Source organism: Leopardus geoffroyi, chromosome B2 (genome assembly GCF_018350155.1).
Source record: "Leopardus geoffroyi isolate Oge1 chromosome B2, O.geoffroyi_Oge1_pat1.0, whole genome shotgun sequence".
NCBI lineage: Eukaryota > Metazoa > Chordata > Mammalia > Carnivora > Felidae > Leopardus > Leopardus geoffroyi.
In genome coordinates, this window is record NC_059332.1 from 22,518,029 (window position 1) to 22,535,514 (window position 17,486).

Here is a 17,486-nt window from a genome sequence, read left to right on the forward strand (position 1 = left end):
GCATTTCACATGAGAGGGGTAGACTCTTCTGTCCCCATGAAAACCACACACCACCAGGTTCTCTCTCTGAGTTCTATCTCTGAGTTCGCCATCTTTCCCCTCAACTTCATTTCCATTGCCCTCCACCCACCTTGTTTAGCTGAAAAGTCTGCATATGTCTGAACCCCAAATGAAAATACCATTCAAACTCCCATCCCAGACAACCAAATGTAACAGAGGGACCTTGTTTGGATCCTGACTCCTGTCTCCCAAATAATTCTTTTTTTTTCATTAAGAGTATTAAATGGTACCAAGAAAATATTAATTTTGTTAGGGGTGACAGTGGCATTATGAATATTTAAAAAGTGAATATTTTTTAGAGATGCACACTGAAGTATGTAGGGATGAATGGCGTGATAAATGGGATTTGCTTTAAGATATTTCAGCAAAGAAAATGAAGGGGTAAGGAGTGCCTGGGTGGCTCAGTTGGTTAAGCCTCTGACTTCTGCTCAGGTCATGATCTCACAGTTTGTGAGTTTGAGCCCCCCATTGGGCTCTGTGCTGACAGTGCTGAGCCTGGAGCCTGTTTCAGATTCTATGTCTCCCTCTCTCTCTCTCTCTGCCCCTCCCCTGCTCATTCTCTCTCTCAAAAATAAATAAATAAACATTTTTTTAAAAAAATAAAATGAAGGGATAGAAACAAATGTTGAAAGTTTTTGACCCTTGTTGAACCTGGGGAATAGGTATACAGAATTTTATTGTTACTCTATTTTTGTGTGTATTTGAAAATTTTCATAATAATTTCCTTTAATTCCATCCCCATGCCTTCTTCAGAAAATGTCTCAGTTTCCATTTAACCAGATGTTAATTGTCAGCACAGGGCTTAACTACGGAGCTCAACCTCCATCACTAGACTAGATCTACCCCAGCCAAGATCCATTATAAAAAATAACATTTCTTTTTTTTTTTTATTTTTTTAACGTTTTATTTATTTTTGAGACAGGGAGAGACAGAGCATGAACAGGAGAGGGTCAGAGAGAAGGAGACACAGGATCTGAAACAGGCTCCAGGCTCTGAGCTGTCAGCGCAGAGCCCAACGCGGAGCTAGAACTCACGGACCGCGAGATCATGACCTGAGCCGAAGTCGGCTGCTTAACCGACTGAGCCACCCAGGCGCCCCTAAAAAATAACATTTCAATCAACTTGCTGGTACCTAAATCTTTGCTCCTGTTGCTTATTATAAGTTCATTGAAGGGCAATTCCTGGGTCATACTGATTGGTTATTTTTTATGTTTCTATTTATTTTTGAGAGAGAGAGAGCATGAGTAGGGGAGGGGCAGAGACAGAGATAGACAGAGGATCTGAAGTGGGTTCTGCCCTGACAGCAGACAGCCTGATGCGGGGCTCCAACTCATGAACCCTGAGAGCATGACCTGGGCAGAAGTGGGAGGCTTAACGGAGGGAGCCACCCAAGCTCCTGCATACTGATTGTTTTTAGAGAGGTAAAACCAGGTACATTCTGGTGAGTAGTGGACAGAGTGCCCTTTTCACCACACCCTTGCCAACACTCGGTTGTCATTTAAAAAAAAAAAAAAAACTTTTAAAAGTGCAGTGCAGCAAGATAAATAGAATTTAACTTCCCTGATGAAGGACATTCAAGGCAGCAGAAACAGTTTCAACAAGGCAAAGAGGTGAGAAACTACCTGATTTCTTTAGTTCTGGTATTATCAGGATTCACTCATTCAGTAAATATTTATTTGCTTAGAGCCTCTGTATTTAAGTGACTATTAATGATGTCAGCTGTTAAAAATATATTAGTAGCTAAGTAAAGCTTTAGTCCTGATAAAGTAAGAAGAAATGAAGAACCACTTATTTTACAGGGGGAGCAGGGATGTGGAAATTACACTTTGTGCAAACCTTCTGGAATCCCTGGGATCTCTTGGAGGCCATCCTGCATCTTTCATCCTTCTTCCCGGCTTTCCCCACACTAAACTCTGGGAGCATGATGTATTTCTAAACATGTTATTGAGACGAATGACATCCAACATTTTCTTTTATCCTTTACACTTTCCGAAAGTGGCATGGTTTAAAGCCCTTTCTCCCCCAAGAGCTGCCGCAATAGGAATTAGGAAAGTCTTGCAGAAAAATCAAGAAGCCAGTTCTCCTTTCATAGAGACAAAGACACATTTGCTTTGCAACTGGGCTGAAATTCAGAAGAATTCAATAACGAAATCCCATTCTCTACAAGTCCCAATGTTCTGTTCCAGGACTGCAATGCCTCTTCCAGGTTAATTGGGAAGAAAGGATGTTTCCCCTGGGTAGTCACTGCAGCTCGGTTAGCCCTGCGCTGCAAAGCCTCGTTGCTCTGCGTTACGTTTCAAAGCCGAAGTTCTCAGCTCTAACTGCTTCGCGGGTTAATACTCTGGTTGCTTCAACTTGCTCGTCAGCCGGCGCATTTGAACATGAATGATTGTAAAAGAGGCGCCGTGAGCGAGAATCATGAAGACAATGAGCATGAGCAAGGGCGAGAAGTATTCTTCCCGCCGCCGCAACGTCTCATTACGATGTTTTCCAGGGGGCCCTTTGAAATAAACAGCGTACGTGGGGAAACCGAAGCAGGACCTCCGCCAGCAGGTTTCACCGCACTGCGCACAGACAGGCTCCCCTCAGAGAGGAGCTGGGCTGCACGTCGCCAGGAACCTCCCGCCCCTGCGCAGCGAGCTGACCTTCCTGGTCCTCTCCAGTTCGGTGTTTTTGGTCAGGCACAACTGGGCGGGAACACCTTAAAATCAGCATTCTTTATTCTGGCATTTTAGCTATCAAAGTCACGTTCAAGAAATTAACAGGCATTTCCCTGCGGAGAGTGGGGGTGGGGGGAAATGCAGCAAAAAACAATGTTGCTCAAAAGAAAGCCAGAATAAAGAAGAATAATGTTGCCAAAAGAAAAGAGAAAAGAAAAGAAAAACCCCTATTTTTCTTAATCCACAAGTGCACTGATATGAATTGGTAAATATACAATACAGTACGTGTCTTACATTTAAATGCTTTATATGTGTGTTTCATCTACAAGCCATATTTTCATATATAAGTGATCTCTCGTGCTTTAGAGAGAAGAGAGAAGATAAATTCTTAAAGAAATTTTAAACATATGTATATACTGTCTTGCATTAGTGTACTGTCTTGCATTAGTATATTTTGTTGTAATATAGGGCATATTTAATAGTATATAATATACACATAAATATATACATAAGGACAGAGATATAGTGCCCTCTACTGGATCAAATTCAACTTGATTAACCTCTCCCTTGAAATAGTTAATTTAACATTCATTCAAGTGACTATCAACACCAGAATATAAACTTTTATGTTAGATGATGCTTCGTGGTCAGGTGATTCCTCTCTGGCTTATAGTAGCAACAAGAAAAATGCCTTCAACATCCTATTTGTCTTAATGATGCTTTTGTTCCAATCCTCCATGTTCAAAAGGATTATTCACACTTACAAGTACATTGTGTTTACTATCTGTGGTCTTTGAAGGACAGTATACAAAACAAAGTAAAGGGAAATTTGACTAATTAATTATTTGAGCAATCTAAGCAACCAATCCAGACTCTATAATTCCCAACCCCAAAATAAACTTTCTTTGTCGTGTTCTGTTTGAACTAATCAGATGTAATTTTAAGAACCAGACAGATATGGATTCAAGCACAGCATCTATATTCAAAAATCTGGACAATGCAAGACATTAAGCAAATTGAGAAGTATTAGTTTAAGAGTAGCATTATATAGACAACTTAAATAATACAGAAATCATCATTCTGAACAATTTATTCTTTTTTTAAAGTTTTTTTCTAATGTTTATTTTTTAAAAAGGGAGAGAGACAGACAGAGTGCAAGTGGGAGAGGGGCATAGAGAAAGGGAGACACAGAATCTGAAGCAGGCTCCAGGCTCAGAGCTGTCAGCACAGAGCCGATGTGGGGCTCGAACTCACGAACTGGGAGATCATGACCTGAGCTGAAGTCAGATGTTCAACTGAGCCACCCAGGTGCCCCCTGAATAATTTATTCCTGAGTAGCATGGAGATCCTGTGGAAAAGGTACATCTGCTCCCAAACAAGCTGGTAATATAATCTTTTATGTGGACTCTTGAAAGTTGCAAGTAATTGTGGATTTAGGGAATTCATGAGAAATGATTACAAATAGTAGGAAACGTTATTTTAAAATAGGAATAGTTTCAAAAATCCTACACACTGCAATAACATGTATGCGACATTGAGGGGCAGCTGGAAAGCAGAGGGATTCTTAAAATAGTGGGCTTATCATTGCACTGCACGGTATTCTCTACTGGTGGCACTGAAAATGTCAATGTTTCCTTTTTCTGAGGAGACCCCAACTTCCCCTTGTCCTAACCTGGATTTGTCTTCTGGCTACTAAGTGCAAAGACTCACAAAACTAACCTTCCACAGATTTTCAGAAGCCTGGCAGAGCTTGTTATGGAAGTTCATAACCTAGCCAAAATAAGCCAGCTGGAAAATCAGATGCCTGTCTCCTTGATGCAGGAAATTTTGAGAAGATGTCAGGCTGCAGTCTTATCCCAACCTCTGCTGCAAAGAAACACGGGAAAATTTTCTAGTGGTTTGCAGCCATCCCTATCAGTAACACGGAGGAGAATCTTTTAGGACTAGTCTGAAAGAAAGAAAGAAAGAAAGAAAGAAAGAAAGAAAGAAAGAAAGAAAGAAAGAAAACAAGCATGTTTGAAGGTGAGGTTTGCCCCCCTGCCTGAGTTCCCCAGGGAGGCTCAGGCAATCATGTGGGGTATCTTAGCTTTATAAATCAATCATCACATGAAAGTGTTGACTGTCCTAAGAAGCTTGCTCCTGTCCAAGGTCAAAGATGATGAGGAAACCTCCCTGGGCAGTGGTTCTCAGTCGGTAATGAATATGGGGACCTCGCTGGTAGGTCTGTGGCAAGTCTGGAATCCATGGCTGCTCCCAGAGACTCTGGTTCAGTGGGTCTGGAGAAAAGCCCAAGAATCTGCCTTTGAGCAAGTCCAGGGGACTCTGGTACAGGTAGTCCTTGGACCATATGTTAGAAACACTGCCTGATGAAGTGAAGAAACATATTTAGCCAAATGCACTAACATCTTCAGACCTTCTCTTTATGAGCATACATCTTTTAATGAGATCCTCATGGAATAAGAAGCCCCTTGTACTCATTTTTGTCCTTATGTAAATAGTATTATAATAGCTATGGCTATTACTTTGAGGTTTAACCACCTGACAGTATACATGACAGTGCAGACACCTCCCAGATACTTCTTTGGCCCAGGCTAGCACCCTGCTGTGCTTTTCATGTTATGTGCCCGCTGTAGGAATTGGGTATTCTGATCCTCTCTTAAAATGGTCTTTGCCTATTCCTTCTGACCAGTCTTCTCCCTGTAGCACTGCAAAATAAGCAATCTCATTGTTTTTCCCCACCTATCCTGTCTCTTCAGAGGTACACGAGACATTCTGGGTTTTTCTTGAAGGTTTATTACAAGCAACAATGAGGAAAATACCAGGGGAAAATATATATGGACACAAAATTTAAAAGAAATCTCACAGTCTCACAAAAAAGTCACTCCCAAAATTCAGTTTTCCTTTTTAGCAGCTATTGAACTCTACAATGATGCCTGTCTTCTTCCTTCCATCCTCCTTTGTTCCCTTCTTTCCTTTCTCCCTTCCTTCCCTCCTTTCTCCCTTCCTTCCCTCCTTTCTCCCTTCCTTCCCTCTTTCCCCCCTTCCTTCCCTTCTCCCTTCCTTCACCCTCTTCCTCCCTCCCTTCCCCCTCCCTCCCTTCTTTCCTCCCTCCCTTCTTTCCTCCCTCCCTTCCTCCTTTCCTTCCTTCCTTCTTTCCTTCCTTCCTTCCTTCCTCCTTTCCTTTCTTCCTTATTTTCTTCCTTCCTTTTTCCTCCTTCCTTCCCTCTATCCCTTGCACAAACTTTCACTGAGCGCCCACCATGTGTTAGGCATTCTGGGCTTGATGACACAATCCATCTGTACTCCACAACTGCCCCCAAAGTGCTATAAAAGCAGCAAACAATGGCGATTTCTGAGTAAGGCTTCTCTAAGGGCTAATATGAGAAAAGTCTGGAAGAAAAGAGAATCGACTGAGCAAATTGTGGGGCAAATTAATTCCCTTCAGCAGAGAGGGAACTATACAAAGACAACCCTATACAAAGCCAAAGAGAAATAAAATATGTCATATTCTGAGAACCCAATAGTTCAGTAGAGCTGGAACACAGTGTTGGAAATTGGAGTGAAATAGTCAGAGGGGTCAACTCATGAAGGGCCACATAGATCACAATAGTGAGCAAGGTTTTTATTTTATAAACCATGTATAAATGACCACATAGTGACTATTACAACCTACAAAGTTGGAAATTTTATAAATCTGCTAATTTAAGGTCCAAACCAAGTGGAGGGAAAAGAAAAGGCAGGTCTAGTAATTATTACACTGGGATAGCAGACATAAATCTGGGCTGTCCAGGGCAACTCATATGGCCACTTTACCCACAGGATGTCCTGGCTCAAGTGACAAAGTCCCTTGACTCATGTCTTCCTTACATCGGTGAGAATGTCTTCATCTTAAGGATTTTTACCAACTTTAGTATCTAAACACCACTAGTAGATCTACATGGGGGCAAAACCCTCATGCACTGCTGCCTTTAAATTCTTTTCTCTTCACAAAGGAAAGCTCTCCTAGGCATTTTTTCCATTTAAAAAATAGCAGCTTCTTAAAAGGAGGGATAGAATCTTTTGACATATTGTTAGTGATATTGACCACAATATAACTTACTGAATCAATCCTTCTTTTTCCAGTTCTTTAATAATAAACAATAAGGATTGAGTTACTACATGATCTAAGAGATACAAGGTATGTGGTTTCATAAGAACAACGAATTCCTTGTATGTTTTTTATAGGTTCTTCATTTCACATTAAATCAAAGGTTCTATAACATATTACATTGGGGCTCTAATGGTTCTTACCTAATATTATCAATATCATCATGAGAGCCAATGGAAGAGTCAGTTCCTAGATCTGCTGACGAGGCTGCAGAGGCTGTGAGTCATTCTTGAACTAGAATGGCGCATGGGACCTTCCAGCTGCCATGTGGGCTCAGTCATTTTTCTGCTTATGAACAACAAAATAACAAATTAAGCAAGTATTTGGTATTGCTCTGGGATTTAGAGTGAAATATCTTTATCCGAGGACTAAAGAGTCCTGGTAGCAGACATATTGTGATGTTTCCCTTTTCAAGCTCTTAATCCTTTTTGCCAGCGAGGCCAGATGTACACTAAATGAATGACATTAGCCAGATCCCACTCAGGGTCGTGTCAAGGAGGAGTTCAGCTCTGGTAATGAGAAAATACGACCTCCTCCGGTTCTCTCTATAGAGGTCACTTGGTCCTGCTTTGACAAATACTTTTTGTAAGGCTGATTATAAGAGGTGCTCCAGAACAGTGATTCACAAACTGGGGATCTTGTTCATTTGCATTAATTAGGTCTGGGGTGGGACCTGAGATTCTATATTGCTAACAAGCTTCTAGATGACGCCTATGCTGCAGGTCCACGGACCACACTGTCAGTACCAAGGTCTAGAACATATTCAGAAACCAAAACAGCAGTGTTTCTGAGATATGTCAGTGGTGACAGAGATATCTAGCCAGAAAAATTAAGATGTTGAATCATTCTAGAATATCTGAGGCGTGCGGTTATCCTCTTTGTACCCAATAACTCTTAGAACCATATGTGGATTACAATCACAATTTCTTACACAATTGTTCAGGTGAATCTTATTTTGGGTCCTCACCAAGGCTACTCATAAGCAAACTGATGACAAAAGGGGCTTATAGATGATGAACATCTATAAGTGTTCATATTTGGTATGTGTTTCCCATTCCGTGGTACCCATTCTCCTTCCTCTTCATCATCCTTTTCCCCCAATCCCACCTCACCTTCATCTGAATTAAGTACTTCTCAATCCTGTTTCCGAATCCTCCTCCCCATAAAAGCATTCCTTTAGGAGGAAAATCTAACTGTCAGCTTAATGAGGTGTTAACCAAATCCAAAAGAATGACCCTCCAGTGGTAGAATTCCAAGTACAATCCAGACGGGAGAAAACAATACTTGGGAGCATTAAGACTTTTCCAGCAGTGGTCTGTGGCTGACTTGAAAGTCCATCCCAGGATGGCCTGAGTCCACTTCCAGACCCTCCTCTGGCCTAGGATCCCTCACCTCTACCCCAGTAGAAGCTTCTATCCCCAACCAGTGGGCCTGGCTTTGGGCCACCATAGTTTAAGCAGGTGCATGGGCAACACCTCAAGATTGGCTTTATGAAGGCATTTGATGCCCTGTTGGGTATTATATTCCTGTTCTTTAACTCAAATTATCTAAAAGGGAGTTTTTAATCTTACATGTATTTACTTATGTTTACAGAGGCAATGGATGGAGTTAAAACCCCTCTGAGTTGAAATCTAACTGCTATACAATATCAGATCTGCTATGATTGAAAGGGGAGCCCTCTATTTATTCTTCACCTTTAGGTGTATTACATTTGTCAAGTTGGGGGAAGCAGGAACAAATGGCAAACCCCTGTTCCCTCGCTTCCGTTCCCTCTCTGTGTCCTAAAGAACACTCCTCTGTCTCAGCTCAGTGGAAAAGTACAATGATTCTTGTATCACTCGGGCTGGGTTTCTTGGGTTAAATCGCTGGGGCTGAGTCACTGGGGCCAAACTGAAGACGCTTGTTGCCATAGGCTATCTGATCTGTCCACCATGTCATTTTTGAAGTAAAGAAAATATTGAATTAGAATATAAGAGGACTGTGAATCCAGATGTCCAGCCGATGGAAAGATGGGTAATGAGAAAACAGAGCTGACCTCTTTCAGCAAAGCTAGGAAATGGCAGGGGATTGGAAGAAGCAGCTGTTCACTTTTGGCAGCTGCAGTGAAGGGCAATGTTACGGAATGTCAAAAAACAGCATATTTCATTGCAGCTTCTCTATTGCCCTTTAATGATTTAGGAGCAGAGCCATCTTTAACGACACTTGGCATGCTGTCTGCTTTAAAGGCAAATAAAATGTCCTCATTTCATCTGGCTTTCCCAGAGAAGGGGCATTTGAAACACTGGAGAGGAAGAGATAATGGTCAAAATGTGTCCTTCTCATGTAACACCTGAATAATGGTTTGTTACCTGGAAGGACCACTTTGCCTGTGAAATAATTTCCTGGTTTACTTTGAGAACATATGATAAGATATTTTTAGATCCTAATTCTACCATAGCATCTAAATACTTGAAATAATCTGGATCCTAATTTGAGGATATAATACCATGTTACAGCTGAGAGAATTTTCATAGCCAATAGTCTTAACCAAGACTTTCTTATTTGAACAGTGAACAAACTTCACTACCAACAATTGTAACATATTCGTTTAAAATGAGCTCTATCCTTAAAAGTTCCTCACCACAAAAGTCATTAAATGAGGCATTTGAAGATGTTTTTTTCATAGTTCAGCTTTGTGTACATAGTATGAAGAAGAAGACTTAGTGATTATCCAGTTGACTCAAACTCAAAGAAAACCAACTACTGAGTTTGGTTATACAAGGAACAACTTTTGGTTAATTGTTGACTAGACCCAAGTTCAACAGCAAAATCTCAAAGGTTGTTTAATTTATGGCATTTATGTCATTATGACACAAAATATAAATTATGGGGTATGGGGGCACTTGGGTGACTCAGTCAATTAAGCGACTAACTCTTGGATTCAGCTCAAGTCATGACCTCATGGTTCATGGAACTGAGTCCCACGTTGGGCTCTGCATTGACAGCATGGAGTCAGCTTGGGATTGTCTCTCTCTCCTTCTCTCTCTCTCTCCCCTCTCTCTCACTTATGCATGCTCTCTCACTCTCAAAATAAATAAACATAAATAAATAAATAAATAAATAAATAAATAAATAAAATGTGTTTTATGAAATGCATTGTGATATATGAAATCATTGATTTTCACCCAAGATGTTGTCACTTTGAGACTCCTAGCATGTCATTATCAATTCTGAGGTGTATCATGCATCATTTGTGATATTTAATTATGAAAGTACTTGGACTTTTAAATAATTTGCCTTTTATAGTGGCCACATTTATAAATTGTCATGTGTGTGTGGGTGGGAACAGATTCAAGATGACTCCCAATATGTCATTCACATGACTATTCCTTCTGAATTGTTGGGGAGAGAGAGAGAGAAAAAAAGGTGATACTAGAGAAATAACTGTTGAGTCAAAACTGAGCAATAGTAAGCAAGCATTGTAAATGCCATCAATAATTATGTTTAAATGGGCTCTTCTAATTACCCATTTCATTCATGAGGGACTCTCCTGCCAGTCTGTTCCCAGCTGGTTCATCCCGAAGGAAACCCAGCTGTGGAACTGCTCTCACAGCCCACCATGACTGAGGGAGAGTCAGACAGCGGGCTCCAGAAGCTTCTAGCCACTGCAGAGCAGAGAGAGGAGAAAAAAGCCCACCAGGAAGCCAGACAGTCATTCGTCTAATTATTGATGGGAACCACTCTATTTTACAAAACTTATAAACCTAGATTTTAATTTTAGAAATACAAACATAAGATATCTGAGTCACCAAAACACTTGACTCCCACCAACACTGAATTAAAGCAAAAAAGGACAAAACTTCTCAACTATTCCAGATTGGACACCAGTGAGATTTGAGAGTTTGGGGAGACAAAACAAGATCATCAGAGGAACAATATGAGATAAAGAAAAAACTCTTGGGAATACAAAATAAAAAACAGATGGTGTGGTTTTTCCACCTAGAAAAATCCATGAGGGCTGAAAGACCTTTTAAAGTCATACATTTTGGCAAGTTGTTAAAAGATAATTATGGAGTTTTTTAATCTCCCTGAATCCACCCCCTGCCCCACCATAAAAAAAAAAAAACCAGAAAATAGAATCACAAAACCAAAAAGCCACAGATAATATCTAGAACAAAACTAGACAATACTAAATTCCCAGAAACCTAAAGCATGAGCAGTCAAGGACAATTAGGGCCACAAGATCCATGTGGTATTAGCAACTGGGCAGGAAAGAGGGGGAGACAGTAGGGTATCTGTCAGCCTCAGAACAGAAGAGCCCCACAACCACCAAGAATTTTACATCAACTATACTGACCTTCAAACATAAGCTGTTTTGGACATGCAGGAAGAGCTTAGGACATGTGTTCCCAGAAGCCCTTCCTGGAAATCCACAGGAATGAGCTGAGATCCACCAAATGACTCAAGATACCCAATGATAGCACTGGAAGGAATACAGGCAACAAAGGAACATAGTAAATGACCACTGAATTCAAACAGAAAAAAAAAATCAGAATATACGCAACAAAAGACTTGAGTTCATCAACAAACAAACAAAAAAAATGGATGGGGGTAAACCCATAGGTTAAAAGACACTTATATGACATATCAAATAATTAGCGTGCTGGAACTGATTTGTATCCTGATTCAAACAAACTTTAAAAATAATTTAAAGACAATAGGGAAATGGAAATACTAGATAGTTAATGATGTTAAGGGATTGTTGTTCATATTATTTAGGTACAATAATGGTATTATAGCTATACTTCTTTTTTAAAAAGAGTCTATATATTTTAGAAAAGCATACTGAGGGGCACCTAGGTTGCTCAGTCGGTTGGGCGGCTGACTACGGCTCAGGTCATGATCTCGCGGTAGGTGAGTTCGAGCCCCACCTCAGGCTCTGTGCTGACAGCGCGGAGCCTGGAGCCTGCTTCCCATTCTGTGTCTCCCTCTCTCTCTGCCCCTTCCCTGCTTGCTCTCTGTATCTCTCTGTCTCTCAAAAACAATAAACATTAAAAAAAATTTTTTTAAGAAATGTATAGTAAAATGTGATGTCTGATAGTTGCTTCCAAATAAGCTGGAGTTGGTGGAAAGCATATGCATGCTACACATGCGCTGGGGTTGGCTGACAGACGAAGGCTATTGGCTCTGGGTGGGGGGAGCACAAAGATGTGTTGTATGTTGCCTTTAGTTCGGTGTATGTTTGGAATTTTCCATACTAAAAGCTAAAACAAATAAAAATAGATGAATTTATAAAAATCAGTGGCAAAGGACACCTGGATGATTCAGTCAGTTAAGTGTCCTACTCTTGATCTCAGCTCGGGTCATGATCTCATGGTTTGTGAGTTTGAGCACCACATTGGGCTCTTGCTGATGGTGCAGATCCTGCTTGGGATTCTCTCTCTCTCTCTCTCTCTCTCTCTCTCTCACACACACACACACACACACACAAAATAACTAAATAAACTTAAAAATAATAAAAATAAAAATCAGTGGCAAACTTTAATCCACAAATAACAGGTAATATAATATGAGAGGGAGATACCCTACTTAATAACAACACAAAATGCCTAAAATACCTAGAAAGTTGCTTATAAAATATAAAAGACTCTATAGAGAAAAAAGAGAAATTACAAAACTTGACTGAAAGTCATAGAAGAACTTAATCAATAGACATTATATGCTCCAAATGCCAACATTTAGAGATGTCACTTTCCCACATATTTATCTATAAATTTAATGCAACACCAATCTTTCAACACGGTTTTCTTTAACTTGACTAATTAGTTATAAAGTTCCCCCAAATAAGAAAACATTAGAAAGCAATGAGGAAATTTTGTAGAAGAGTTCAGAAGAGAGGATCTTTACATTCCCAGTTAACAAAACATGCCCCAATACTGGAGAAATTAGAACAGTGCTATGCTGTTGCAGCCCAAGTAAATCAATCACTGAAACAGAATAGATTTTGGAAACAGACATAGGCATTTATAAGAATTTATTATAGAGTAAGATGGCATTTCAAATCAGTGGGGAAAGGATAGAGTATTCAATAAGCACCTGCTAGGACAATTGAATCTCTTTTTGGAAACAGAAACAGAAGCAATGTTCAGATGAAACCTCATGAAAATAATTTTCAGACGTTAATATACAAATGTAAGAATTAAAACTATCAAAATATAAGAAACACGAGAAATTACTTTTCTACTTTTAAAATATGGAGAGCCTTTCTTAATTAGGACACAACCACTTCAGTAGAGTGATAGTTTCTAGGTGTAAGTAGGGAAAGAACTCCCAAAATGTAATCCTATTTAAAAAAAAAAAAATCCAGAATAGTGTGTATAATTTTCTACCTTTTGTATATAAAATAAGAAAGGATAGACATCTACATTTGCATTTGTTTCTATACTCAAAAGTAACTCTGGAAAAATACACAATAATACACAATATACACAATACACACAAAATACACAATAAGGCACTAACAACAGAAGCTCCTGTCACAGCTGCAGAGTACGGGAACTGAATGAGGGGTTGGGGGGGGGGGGAGGAAGAGCCCTGGAATAGGAAGATTTTTCACTCCACAACTTCGTTTCCTTTATTTTCTTTTCATTTTTTTCATTTTCTTTAATTTTTGAATTATGTGAATGCCTCTTGCACTTATTTCAAAAGTGAGAGAAGTAGGGGCGCCTGGGTGGCGCAGTCGGTTAAGCGTCCGACTTCAGCCAGGTCACGATCTCGCGGTCCGTGAGTTCGAGCCCCGCATCGGGCTCTGGGCTGATGGCTCAGAGCCTGGAGCCTGTTTCCGATTCCGTGTCTCCCTCTCTCTGCCCCTCCCCCGTTCATGCTCTGTCTCTCTCTGTCCCAAAAATAAATAAACGTTGAAAAAAAAATATTTAAAAAAAAAAAGTGAGAGAAGTAAATACAGTGAGGAACTAAGGTATTTTCACAACAGATATCATAAAAAAACTGGATAGACAAATACAGAGGAGGAACTGTTTGTCCTCTGGATGACCAAGTGTTCAACTCCTTAATAGATATAAAGCTCTTTAAACTTAAAGAAGGGGGAAAAGGAAACACCTGGATAGAAAAAACAAACAAAATATATAAACAAGTGGGGTGGGGTATGGATGGGTCAGTCGTTTAAGCTTTAACTCTTGATTTCAGCTCAGGTCATGATTTGGGGTTCGTGGGATCAAGCCCCAGGTTGGGCTCTATGCTGACAGCTTGAGATTCTCTCCCTCTCTTTCGTCTCTCCCCCTTCTTATGCACTCTTTCTCAAAATAAACATTTAAAAAAAAGAAGTTAAGGGTTGATGGGGGGTGGGAGGGAGGGGAGGGTGGGTGATGGGTATTGAGGAGGGCACCTTTTGGGATGAGCACTGGGTGTTGTATGGAAACCAATTTGACAATAAATTTCATATATTGAAAAAAAATAAAAATAAAAAAAAATTTAAAAAACTTAAAAAAAATAAAAATAAAAATTTAAAAAAGAAGTTAAAAAATAAATAAATAAGCAATTGACTCCCCCCAAAAGGCAACCCCCGCAAATGCTCAAAGCCTTAGAAAAAATGTTGCTAAGATTTTGCTAGAGAAATGATGCTAAAATATTTCTGCCTTTCAAGTCAGCAGGATTGGTGACACCTAACATTGGTGAGGATGTGAAAAAGCAGTGGTGGCTATGTTGGTGGTGACAGAATCTGCTCGGATCTGTCTATATCACAACTCTCCACTTAAGCTGCCCCTGCTAAAGCTGCTAATAACTCCCACACACTAAATTCAGGACCACTTTTCAGTACGTGTACTTCCTGCCACACCTTTCTGTCTTTGGCATGCAAGACACCATGGTTCCATTCATTCATTAAAAATATTGGTATATTGGGGCCTCTGGGTGGCTCAGTTGATTCAGCACCCCACTCTTGATTTCAGTTCAGGTCATGATCTTGCGGTTGATAAGATCAAGCCCCTACATCGAGCACCACACTGACAGTGTGGGGTCTGCTTGGGGTTCTCTCTCCCTCTCTTTCTGCCCCTCCCCCACTCACACATATGTGCACACTTCCTCTCTCAAAATAAAGAAATAAACTTTTAAAAAATATTTACATATTTCCAGGAGTTGTGGAGATCCCTAGAAACAAAAAAGTGACCCAAACCAAACCTGGCCCATAACCACAGGGAGCTTCCTGTCTATACATTTTCTCCATGCCCTGGCTCCTTCTCAGCTGCCTACAGAGGCCTCCACTAGCCTTTAAATTCTAGAGTTTCTCTGGCCTAAGCCTTCTCCTCTCATCTAGTGTCTCTGCTGGGGGTGTCTACTTCCTTAGTATCCAGTGCCCATTCTGCCTAATACAGACCCCCCCTTCTTCCTGGTTTCACTTTTCAGTTTGTTACCCTCTTTTGCTGCAGTCCAGAAGCAGATGATTTTCAAGTCATTACAATATGTCAGAAGGTCAATACGAGCCGACACTATGTCACATGCCTACGTCATTCCCCTAACTTCACATCCTTACATAGGCCTTTTATCATGTCACAGCATCACAAGAAGAAAGGTGAGAAGGGTACAGTAAGATATTTTGGGAGAGAGAGATCACATTCATATAACTTTCATCACAGTCTATTGTTATCATTCTTCTATTTTATTATTAGTGTTAATCTCTTGTGCCTAAATAAATTAAACTTTATCATAAGTGTGTATGTATGGGAAAAAAACATAGTATAGACTTTGGTCCTATCCATGGTCTCAGACATCCACTGTTGGTCTTAGAACATACACCCTGTGGATAACAGGGGACTACTGTACTCAGCCACTTCTCTGTACTCTAGATTCGTGAATTTTCACTTGGATGTTCCACAGGCACCACAAATTTGACAGTCAAAATGAACTCATGATTTACTGCCTCCTCCAGTGTGATCTGCCAATACTCCCTCGCTCAGCAAACAGAACTCCCTAAATTTAGCCCACCATGCCCGCCTCCAAGACACTCTCCACACCCGCCTCTTCCTCAAACCCATGATCAATCAAGAGTCAGGTTGTTCCTACTCCGCCTTGTAAACGGATCTTGAATCCATCCACTTCTCTCCTCCTCCACGCCATCTCCCTGGTTTAAGGCACCATCATCCCCACAGTGAAACTAGCAATAGTCTTGAGCCTTCCCAGATCTGTTCTTGCCCCTTTCCATCTATTCTTTGCACCGCAGCCACAGTGGTCTTTGGAATGTAGGTTTGATCATGTCACTCCTCAGATTACATTCCTCCAATGGCTTCTCACTGCTCCTAGGGTAAAATCCAGACTAACCACCAGGCTCTGGAATAACTGGCCCCTGCCTGCCTCAGTGGCCTCCTCTCAAAACTACTCTTGCATGGCCGTGATTGAAAGGATATGGTAGATCTGTATATATTGACACGGAGAATTATCTATGCTCACTATGCTCACCATTGGTGGGCACTGTATAATGTATAGAATTGTCGAATCATTATGTTGTACACCTGAAACTAATATAACATTCTGCCAACTATATGTCAATAATAAACATTTTTTAAAGTAGGTTACAGGCTGATCCTATTTTTAAAAATTTATATACATATACAAATATATATATATATTATTCATATGCATGTATATATGTATCTATATATAAATGTGTATTTTTTTAAAAGGCCTCAGAGTCTTCTTTTTTATTTTTTTATTTTAGAGAGCATGCACAAGGGAGGGAGAGGGGCAGAGGGAGGGAGAGAGAGAGAGAGAAAGAGAGAATCTTGAGCAGGCTCCACACCCACCTCAGAGCCCAATACAGGGCTCAATCCCATGACTCTGGGATTATGACATGAACTGATATCAAGAGTCAGAGGCTCAACTGACTGAACCACAAAGGCACCCCTAAATGTCTACTTAGATACATATATATACATACATACTTACATACATATACATCTGGAATGAGAGCCTCCAAATTGCTTTATTTGTAGGCTGTGCTTATGTAGAGAAGTCAACTTTCTTCATCATACACTTTGTCTTTAGATGATGCCATACATATGTACTACTTTTTCTAATAAAAACAAAACACTTAATTCCACTTAAAAATTTACTTTGGGATTCTAAGTTGTGATTTTGTAGCCCATTGTTTGTTTTATCTGTTGACTTAAGGAAGAACACAGCAATATGTAAAAAAAAAAAAAAAAAAACACAATGTCGGATGCATTTAGATCTTCTGGGCACGTGAGGGAGAGGGATGCTGTGAACATGCTTAGTAGTCACATGCCAACAGTCATTTCAGTCAAAGATAGACAAAATGATTAGCAATAAAATTATTCATAGGAATAAGAGTATGTTGAAAAACTGCTACATCTACATGTTGTGATTTTTGCATGAAACAATTTTGTTTATTCTTATTCTGTAACAGCACATACTTTCTAGCTTGTTAATATTACTTACAGAGTGACAACCTAAAAGCATCAAGCCTCTTTTTAAAAGTTCAATTGTTTTTCAAAAATTAAGTAAGCCATATTTTCTTTGTAAAAGGACAAGTTTTGACATCTCCAAAAGGCTGATTCATTATTCACGTGATTATACAATATATTTTATGAATGCCATAAAAATTGTAATGT